Here is a 9,320-nt window from a genome sequence, read left to right on the forward strand (position 1 = left end):
TCAACCAGCCAACCATAGAATAGCCACCACATGTATAGATCATGCAGACACCCTCTGTTAGTGTAGTACAAGAAGTAGCGTTTGAGAAACTGAATAAAAACTTTGTATGGGTATAGACAGGGTCCATGTGAAGCTCAAGTACACAACCTTCAGTAGGGAGAAACTAGCAAAGAGTACAATCAACTAATGGGTTAATCTGGCTGCAGATAGATCCAATTCCCAGGCAAATAACCATTTCCTTGTACATCTCCATTCATTAAAGATAGATGCTGGAATCATTTTAGGTTTAGTAGACAATTAGCTAATATTTCATGAAAAGTACTTAGCTGTAATAGAGAACATTTCGAGATTCCATTAGTTGCTTTCTGTGAAGAAAGGTGTGTTATTTTTTGCTTTCCCAAAGTAACGTTATACTACACTGCCACTCCTAAAAATATACACATGCTGCTAGACAGAGTGCCATCATAAAATGCAGCATTAAAATACTGATGGATTACAAGTTCTGTTCTTGTAAATAGATCCTTGTTTTCTGGGGAGGGGGGTGCTTTCTGCCTCCCAAATTCCTTTTCCTTTCCTTTCTTACTCGGGATCTAACCAGTTGATAATATATCTTAAAGTGCAGAGGGGGAACAATATCTACAGCAGGTCAAATTGGCTATTGGCCAGCTATGGTGGAGCATGGAGCCTGTCTTATCCCGTAATGTAGTTCAGCTTGCTTGCTTGCATCTCCTGGATTCACAGGTCCTTTTGGACCCTGAAGAAGGCAGAACAGGGGTGGGGCGGAATGGGCAGAGTGGGCTTATGAACACTCTACCAATGTGCATGGGGGCCAGGAACGCAACCCCGCACAAAATGGTTGCCGCCTATACAATGGAACAGCTAGTAGATATTGTACTATGTGCATTTTTGGTTGGCGTATAAAAGCAGATGGGGCTACCACAGAATTTAGGTGACAGTGCCAGTATGCCTAATAGAGCACAAAGATGTTACACCCACAACTGTCAAAATGGAGCTGATTCATCTATCAATTTCTACATGGTGGTGCCACCATACAGTCACTTTGGAGGGGAGGCCTGGCATGATGAACCAGTCTTTTGGGATCATGACTCAGCCTGTATTCAGCAGCGGCAGCAGCATCCAAGACAGGAGGCGCCACATTGCAAAGTGAGCTGTTCCACTTGTACTGACCCCATGGTCTCCCCAATGAACTCATGGATTGCAATACAGAGAGATCTGAACATAAGAAGATCATGATGCATCATGTCGAAGGCCCATCTAGTCCAGCCTCCTGTTCTCACAGTGGACAACCAGAGACCCTCAGGAATCCCACAAGCAGGACCTTGTGATTCTCAGCAACTGGTATTCGGAGGCAAACTGGCACAGTTTCTGTGGGGCTTATGGAGCCTGGATGTACAGAGCCAGCTCCTGCGGGCATGTCGTAAGGGGAAGATTATTGGATGTGATGCATACAAGTGTCAAGGGTGTTGCCACCCATCGTGAGTTAACACATGCACCATCTCCACTTATCAACCTGCCAAGAGAAAGAGACGTGGGTTATTAACCTTGTCACATAGTGTCAGAGGCTAGCGTTCCATCATCACATCTGTGCAGAGATCTGGATGGTTTGAAGTAAATTGTAGGCAACCGATGAAGTCAGTCATGGATAAATAGGTTTGGTTTAAGTTAAATTTAATCGATTTATAAACTGCTTTGCAAGAAAGCCCCAAATAACCAGCCAGCCAAAGCATAAACTCAGCAGAGTATAAACAGTATACAGTATATCCCCCAAGGATTCTAGAACAAGGGCTTCTACAGTATGTGCCTGTGTGGATGACCTCACCTTGGCACTTCCTATACAGGGGCTGTCTGGATGCCTCATGACAGACAGAGATTTGGCCTTCTGTGTCTGCATAGCCCTGGGCAGTGATGCAGTTGGGAACTCAGAGGGTGCTGGGGAGGGGTGGGTCTAGGAGAGCTAGTCAGTGGACAGGAGGATTGGGGTGTCAGTTACCCATCTCTTCTGTGTTCTGAGGTCACAGGTTGACCAAGCGGAAGACACACACACACACGTGTGTGTGTGTGTGTGTGTGTGTGTGTGAGAGAGAGAGAGAGAGAGAGATTTGTGTGAGCTGAGCAGCTAATTAGCACAACAACCATGGAGACTGTGCACATGATCTGACCGTGAAAAGCAAATATTGCACACAGTCTGTTGAATACACAAGTATGCATGAACGCTCAGCAAGTGAGTGTGCCTGATCCCACTTCCTACTTCCCTGTATTTGTATAATGTCTGAAAGGGATTGCAGTCGGGGCTGAGCATGTGAAGCATGATCCCAATCTCCAATCCACATGTTCTCTGAATGTGTGAAAATGTATTTGATGTTGACTCACAGTTGCATATGCAACCAAGCACCACTGATAAGAAGCACTGCAGTTGAATGAGCATCACATGATGGTACAAAAGTTCTATCTGTAAGGATTGGTCTGGAACAGCATATTCAGACATGCATGTCACTAAGATCATGTGATGCTATAGTCAGTGCATGATGAACTTGCATGGTGCACTCCTAAGGATACCTATATGAGGCACCAAGTCCCTTTGAACTCAGTAGGATTTATTTCTGATTAAGCATGTTTCATCTGAGGCTGCCAACGTAGTTCACTCCAGATGTGGACTACATCTCCCACCACCACTGATCATTGGCCATTTTGACTGGGCTGATGGGAGTTGTAATCTAAAACACCTGGAGGCCATTACAGTGGCTACCCCCGCTGTAAATGAAATACTGCTCTGTACAAAGAGACCAAACGAGTCCTTTCACTGGCTAAAGGCGCTGCTTGAGTCCAAATGACTCCTTCAAATAGGACATAAATAGCACTTTGTGCAGGCTCATGCCACTGCCCCCTTGCCCAAATGTGAATGCCACCCTGTATGAAAAGAATTAGAGCTATTAAAGGAGAATGACTAAAGGAGACCTACATGCAGCCTTTTTACTGAATCTGGCATGGGGGATATTTGGGACAGAAGCCTGCAGGGGTCTTTCTCTGGATGAAGAGGAAAAGCTCTGGTGAGTCATCGCAAACCTTCCTCTCTTGCTCGGTGTGAACTCAGCAAACTGTATGGTGTTGACAGTGATGCAAAGAGAGAGTAGGGGGAAGGAGGGAGGGAAGTCCATCTGTGCTTAGGCAGAGAGAGAGGAGGAGGAGGATGGAGGGGGAGAGAGAGAGAAACCAAGTCTGAAAACACGTTTGCAGCAAGTGGAAAGGGCGGGCTATATCGCCTGAGCATGTGGCAGAAGACCCAGGGAACTGGGCTGGATCTGGTTTTGTTTGTGACCGTGCCACAAGGACACATGAGGTTCTCAGAACGACTGACAGCTCATCCCCACGCAGCCTTTTCATCTGGGGAGAAAGCAAACAAAACGGCAGGGCTATAAGTAGGCACAGATGGAATCAGTGCAGCTAAAAAAAGCACCAGCCGCTGAAGCGTCACATAAAGCTCAGCCCCCAAGGTTTGAAAGCATTCCATCATTATTTCTTCTCCTTCCCTCCCTCCTCCCCTTCTCAGTGTTATTTCAGAGCAAGCCGGTCTCACGAGGAGCCGCATCTTCATCTGCAGCAAACCAGCAATGGCTGTAAAGGGGAGTGAAGGGAAAACACACACGTGTGGATTTGCATCCACGGTAGAGTGGGTGCCTGCATCATCCTCACCGCTGGGGAACTGGTTGGGCTGCTATAGCACAGAGCTGCAAACTGGGAGCTCTGGTGGTAATTGCCCAGGCAGGACTCAGCAGACACCACCCCCACCCCCACTTAAGTGTTATGCATAAGACCAGCATGTGAGCAGGGACATGTAAAATAGTTCAGCCCTTAGTACTGTGAGAAGAACACCTGTATGTGGCTTAGGGTGCTCCGAGAAATAAATAAATAACAGGGCTCCTGGGCACCCACAGGAAAGCATATGTCTGTTGTTTCTCTGTGTGATTCACTGCTCTGGGATTCCTTCCTTCCAATAAGATTCTGCTACGCAGGAGGTGGGGGGGGGGAGTTGTCTGCTACATCAATGCCTTGCATGTGACTAGATCATTCAATCAGTCCAAGTATAGAAGGGCCGGTACAATACAGTGGTACCTCGGGTTAAGTACTTAATTCATTCCGGAGGGCCGTTCTTAACCTGAAACTGTTCTTAACCTGAAGCACCACTTTAGCTAATGGGGCCTCCTGCTGCTGCTGCGCCGCCGGAGCATGATTTCTGTTCTCATCCTGAAGCAAAGTTCTTAACCCGAGGTACTATTTCTGGGTTAGTGGAGTCTGTAACCTGAAGCGTATGTAACCCGAGGTACCACTGTATCTACCCAGACAGAAAGGGACACTTTGAAACTATGGTGCCTTCAGACAGTGGCATGAAGTGTTTCCTTGGAAATGTGAAGCTTGGAAATTCATCCTTTACATCCTGACAGAGCTGTATTGATAGTTTTCATCCTGTTTTATGGAGGATCCTAGGATTCCCTGGAAAATTATAAGGGTTTGTGAATGAGAAGATTAGAAATGGTGTACAAACATCCTTAGAAAGCACCATCCTCTGTTGATGTCCACCTAAAACGTCCAGCTGCCAGGGAGTTCAGATGGGATCGAGGTGCATCAGCTTACAGAGAACGGTGAACCATAATGGGCCCAAGCAATACTTCTGTGAAACAGGTGTACACCCTCAAACCCATCCCAGAATCCTCTGCAATGTGCAAGGGCTCCATAGCTGGAGCATAGGGATTCCTTGGCAGTCTTTTGGGCTCCAGGAAGTTAAGCAGTCTGATCACCATTTTCTAGAGGAGGAAACAACTTATTTTTATTTTTATTTTTGGTCTTTTACAATATTAAAGGTCTGGCAATTCTGTTTGTAACACACATTGTGGCACCTAGTGATTAAGGCAGGAGACTGCAGGTGGATCAGCCAAAATCTGTGAGCTATCTCTGACTGCTGTCTAGTCTTCAATAGGTACCTCTTTCTCTCTACAGCTCTAAATCGAATATTAATACAAGTTTGTACATAACTAAGTTTCCCATCAAAACAAATAATGCCTAATAGTAAAAAAAAACAAAAAACCACCTCTTTTTTTGAGACCTGCATTTTGGTGAAGCTGTTAAGTCCCCAGATGAATCTGTTGCTACCACTGGCTTGATGGTAAATGTTGGGCACAGGAGCTGGGGAAATGCCTAGGGAGGAAGAACTGATACTCCCTTTGGCAAATGACAGAGAAGCTCTTCCCTTTCACCGCCCATGGAAGTTCCTACAGGAGAGGGTTTCCCAATGGATTCCTCTTGGCTGCTACATGGAAGAGGTTCTCAGGGCTTGTCTGTGCTTCTGCTTCTCTCATGCTTTCTTCAAGGCATGGGTCCGAGAGTTTTTTTGTTTATGCTGCCACTTCCCCTGGGAAAACCCACTCTTTACTGCTGAATCACAACAAACATCAGTCAGGGAAATCAGTGGGGCGAATGAAAAACCTCTCTGAAAGCACGGGACAAGCAGAAGGGTGGACAAGCCCCCCGTGTCTTCAGTACCTCAGGACTACTCGCCTGGTACAGAGATTTTATCCAAGGAACTAGGCCACAACATTACATTTGGTTCTAGAGTGATTCTGAGCAACCAGAATAGATTTTCTTTAAGAACCAGTGCAAGTTTCTTTGCCTTATCACTTGTAAAAGGTAAAGGTAAAGGTACCCCTGACAGTTAGGACCAGTTGCGGACGACTCTGGGGTTGCACACTCATCTCGCTCTATAGGCCGAGGAAGCCGGCGTTTGTCTGCAGACAGCTTCTGGGTCATGTGGCCAGCATGACTAAGCCGCTTCTGGCGAACCAGAGCAGCACACAGAAACGCTATTTACCTTCTTGCCGAAGCGGTACCTATTTATCTCCTTGCACTTGGACATGCTTTCGAACTGCTAGGTGGGCAGGAGCTGGGACCGAACAACGGGAGCTCACCCCGTCATGGGGATTCCAACCACCAACCTTTTGATCAGCAAGCCCTAGGCTCTGTGGTTTAGACAGTTTCTTTGCAAGTTTCTTTGTCTTATCACTTGTAGGGATGTTGAAATCTGTCAATTAGGGTTTCTCTCAGCTTCTCATTTTTCCATTCCAAAGGTTCAGTTTGTTACCTTTCCACAACCCTTTGCAATTTTTAAAAAGAAGTCATCGCAAAAATTCATCAATATTTTCCTGTGTTTTTCTCTTAATATATACATTTTGTAGGCATTTTTGCCCAATATGCACCTTTTTGTATGTGATGCATTTATCTGTGGGCAAAGGTTGGGAATCTACTGACCCGCCCCTCACCTGAAACATCCATTCTTCATCCTCCACATCCTACTTACCTTCCACCTCCTCTAACTGCTCCTCCCCTGCCTTGCGGGTGGTGTGACACCCCATAAATCACTGGTCCCCTCTCCTGGGTCACTCTCCTGGTCCCCTGCCTCTGCCACACACTCTTCGGGGCCCTGCCATTCCCTGCCATTCCCTGCCAGTACTGTGTAGTTGGGAGTAGATTGAGTTTCCTGTATTTTTAAGTGAACTGCAGCAAAATGCATTTTTGTTTTTCTTTTGAACAGTTCCTTTTTTCTGGATCCCTGTCCATGTCGGCCGAAAAATGAATGACTGCTTGGTGGGATATAGAGCATTTCCCTCTTTCCTCTTCCTTCCCCCCCCCCATCCCAACTCATGATCCCATGAACTTTCATTCAATAAAATATGAGGGGGCTCGACACTGGGAATCTGGCAATAGGACCCAGACACTTTCCTCTCTGGACACCAGGGCAGTCATCAGGCAGAAGGCTCTATTGCCTTGCTCTTCTCTGCTCAGTAACACCATCCAGACGATGTCCGCAGAAGAATACTACAACTCAACAGCAAATCAGGTTAGGAATCATTGGTGGAGGTGGGGGGGGTGACCTATGGTAGCTAAATGTTTTGTTGGTGGCTGAATTCCTTGTGTCTCTCTTTCAGGTGAAATGCAGTGTCGGAATAAACATCACAAGTGCTGTAATGACCTTAGCTGGCATCATTCTATACATAGCAGAGATAGCTGTATTTGCTGATTCACATTATCATGGGCTTTTGAGAACGATAAGTGAACAAGCAAAGAGACGTGAGTAAGAAAACCATTAACTTTATAGGCAAGATCCAGGGAACATGAGTAAATGGGAAAGAATCATGCTTCGCTTCCTGTTTTCACAGTGTATGTCCACATGACATTTCTACACTTTCATCACATCAAAGAATAACAAGCAGCCCTTCAGTGGGTCATTGCTCAGACATTCCTCATCTATGTACAAGGGATGCTGAGCAGGTTTGGCTAAGGCGTGGTCTTCCAGATGTCATTGGACTCCAGCTCCCACCAGCTCCAGTCAGCAAGTGATGGGAGTTGTCATCCACCAAAATTTGGTGGACCAAATATTAGCCAAGCCAATATAGGGGAAAGATGGCAAAAATGTAAACAAAGGAGTCTAAAACCAACATCTTTAGTAAGGGGTGGAGGAAAGAATCATGTACATAGCTGCTCATGTGCCATTTCAAGAACATGCAGTAGAGAATGCCATTGTGCTTGTCTTCCACAGGCTATAATAGAACCCTTCCCTTTAATCCTGTTCCCTTTAATCTGCTTCTGACACCATGGCATGGTGTGTGTCTTTGTCAATAGTTTTCTGTCAGCTGCTAGCCATCTGCAGGCCCCTGGGTTCTAAAAGGCCTTGAGGCAAATGCCATGGGAAGGATGATACATGAGAGTACTCTCACAGGTGTACCTTAGACTGCTCCGTCCTTTAATTGATCTATTACACAAATGTAAAATGAATCAACCAGAATGCGTTATATCCCAAAATAACAGCCTTCAAATATTTTTAGCTTTATTTGTGCATTCCAAGTACAACAGCCTATCAAATCTTTGTCAGATGTGCGTTTGGTGCTTTGCTTTGTGATTCTGCAAAGCACTCAAATACTAAGGAAGTCCCTGCCCAGGTTCTTACACATTAACAATTCTGTATTACCATTTTATGTTTGAAGAGGTGTATATAATGTTCTGTACTGTACAGTAGACCCTTTAATCAAAAGAATCAAAATAGTCACCACTGCACTTCCCCCGACTTTTCCTAATGTGTTTGTTTGTGCACCCAGAATGTGTTTAGCAGGGTACTTTCTGAAGTTACAACTGAATGAATTTGTAGGAGGAACAAGTATACTATGCAAGGTTCTCTGCTGTGTAGTATGTAGGTATTGGCCATGTCATCTTTCTCCTCTTCTTCAGCATTCTGGAGTTCTCCACCACTGTTTTCTTAGCACATTTTGGGCGCATGGCAGCCTGTAATGACATGGTAAGCATCTGAGTATCTTGATTGGATTTTAAGAGGGTCATATTTTAAAAGCCAGTGAGAAAATGGCATTGGGAGTACATTTGTTTGTGACCGTAAAACAAGGGTGGTGACAATGAAAAGTATTTCATATAGTAAATTAATTTTGTGTGTATTTCAGCCTGTAACTGTATCACCACATCCTGTTCTCAGAGATGGTGGGAGACCCGCTGAAGGCAACCCTGATCCTCCAGACTATGACGATGCATATGGAGATGCATATTCGTCTGTCTATTGAAAAGCTAAGCAATGCGCCGAAGAGAAACTTTTTGTGATATCTCACCAACCACCCAACAGTCTTATTATTTAGATCTGTTCTGAACTGGGTTTAGGCCTGACCATGGGGCTGAGTCTGCCTTGGTTTCCCTGCTGGAGTGAGATGGGGGAGGGCAAGCTTGCTCCTGCTTCTTGATCTCTAGTTGGCTTTTGATACCATTGACCTCCCAGTCATCAGCTGGCCGGGGCTCCAGGTGGAGATTAACTCTGAAGTTCCCCAGTTAGCTGAATAGCACAAGGGGAATCCCAGGGAGAAGCAAGTTTTAAGCTTTCCCTCAACCACCCAGGAAAGGTTTTGTTATTGTTGTTGTTTTTACTACACATGGTTGTTTCCCAGTCAGCTGAGCAGCACAAAGGGGATCACAGGAAAGGGAAGGTTTTAAACCCCACCCCCATTTGCCCTAATGGACCAGCCATGTCCCCTGCCATGTCCCCTGAAGAAAAGGCTCTCTCAGCCCCTTTATTTATAAACTGGATGATTTTTAGAGATGGAGCTGTACTTTATATTTTTGATTGTAGTTTATGTTATTATCCTTGTAATTTTGCTATTGCATTTTCTTCTGTTTTTGTATTATTTGTTCGTTTTATTCAATGCTTGTTTGTATGATGAAGTATTTTAAAAGCGAGAGAGATGGAACTGTGGCGGCCT

This window comes from Podarcis pityusensis (assembly GCF_964106645.2).
Source record: "Podarcis pityusensis genome assembly, chromosome: 1".
NCBI classification, from domain to species: Eukaryota; Metazoa; Chordata; class Lepidosauria; order Squamata; family Lacertidae; genus Podarcis; species Podarcis pityusensis.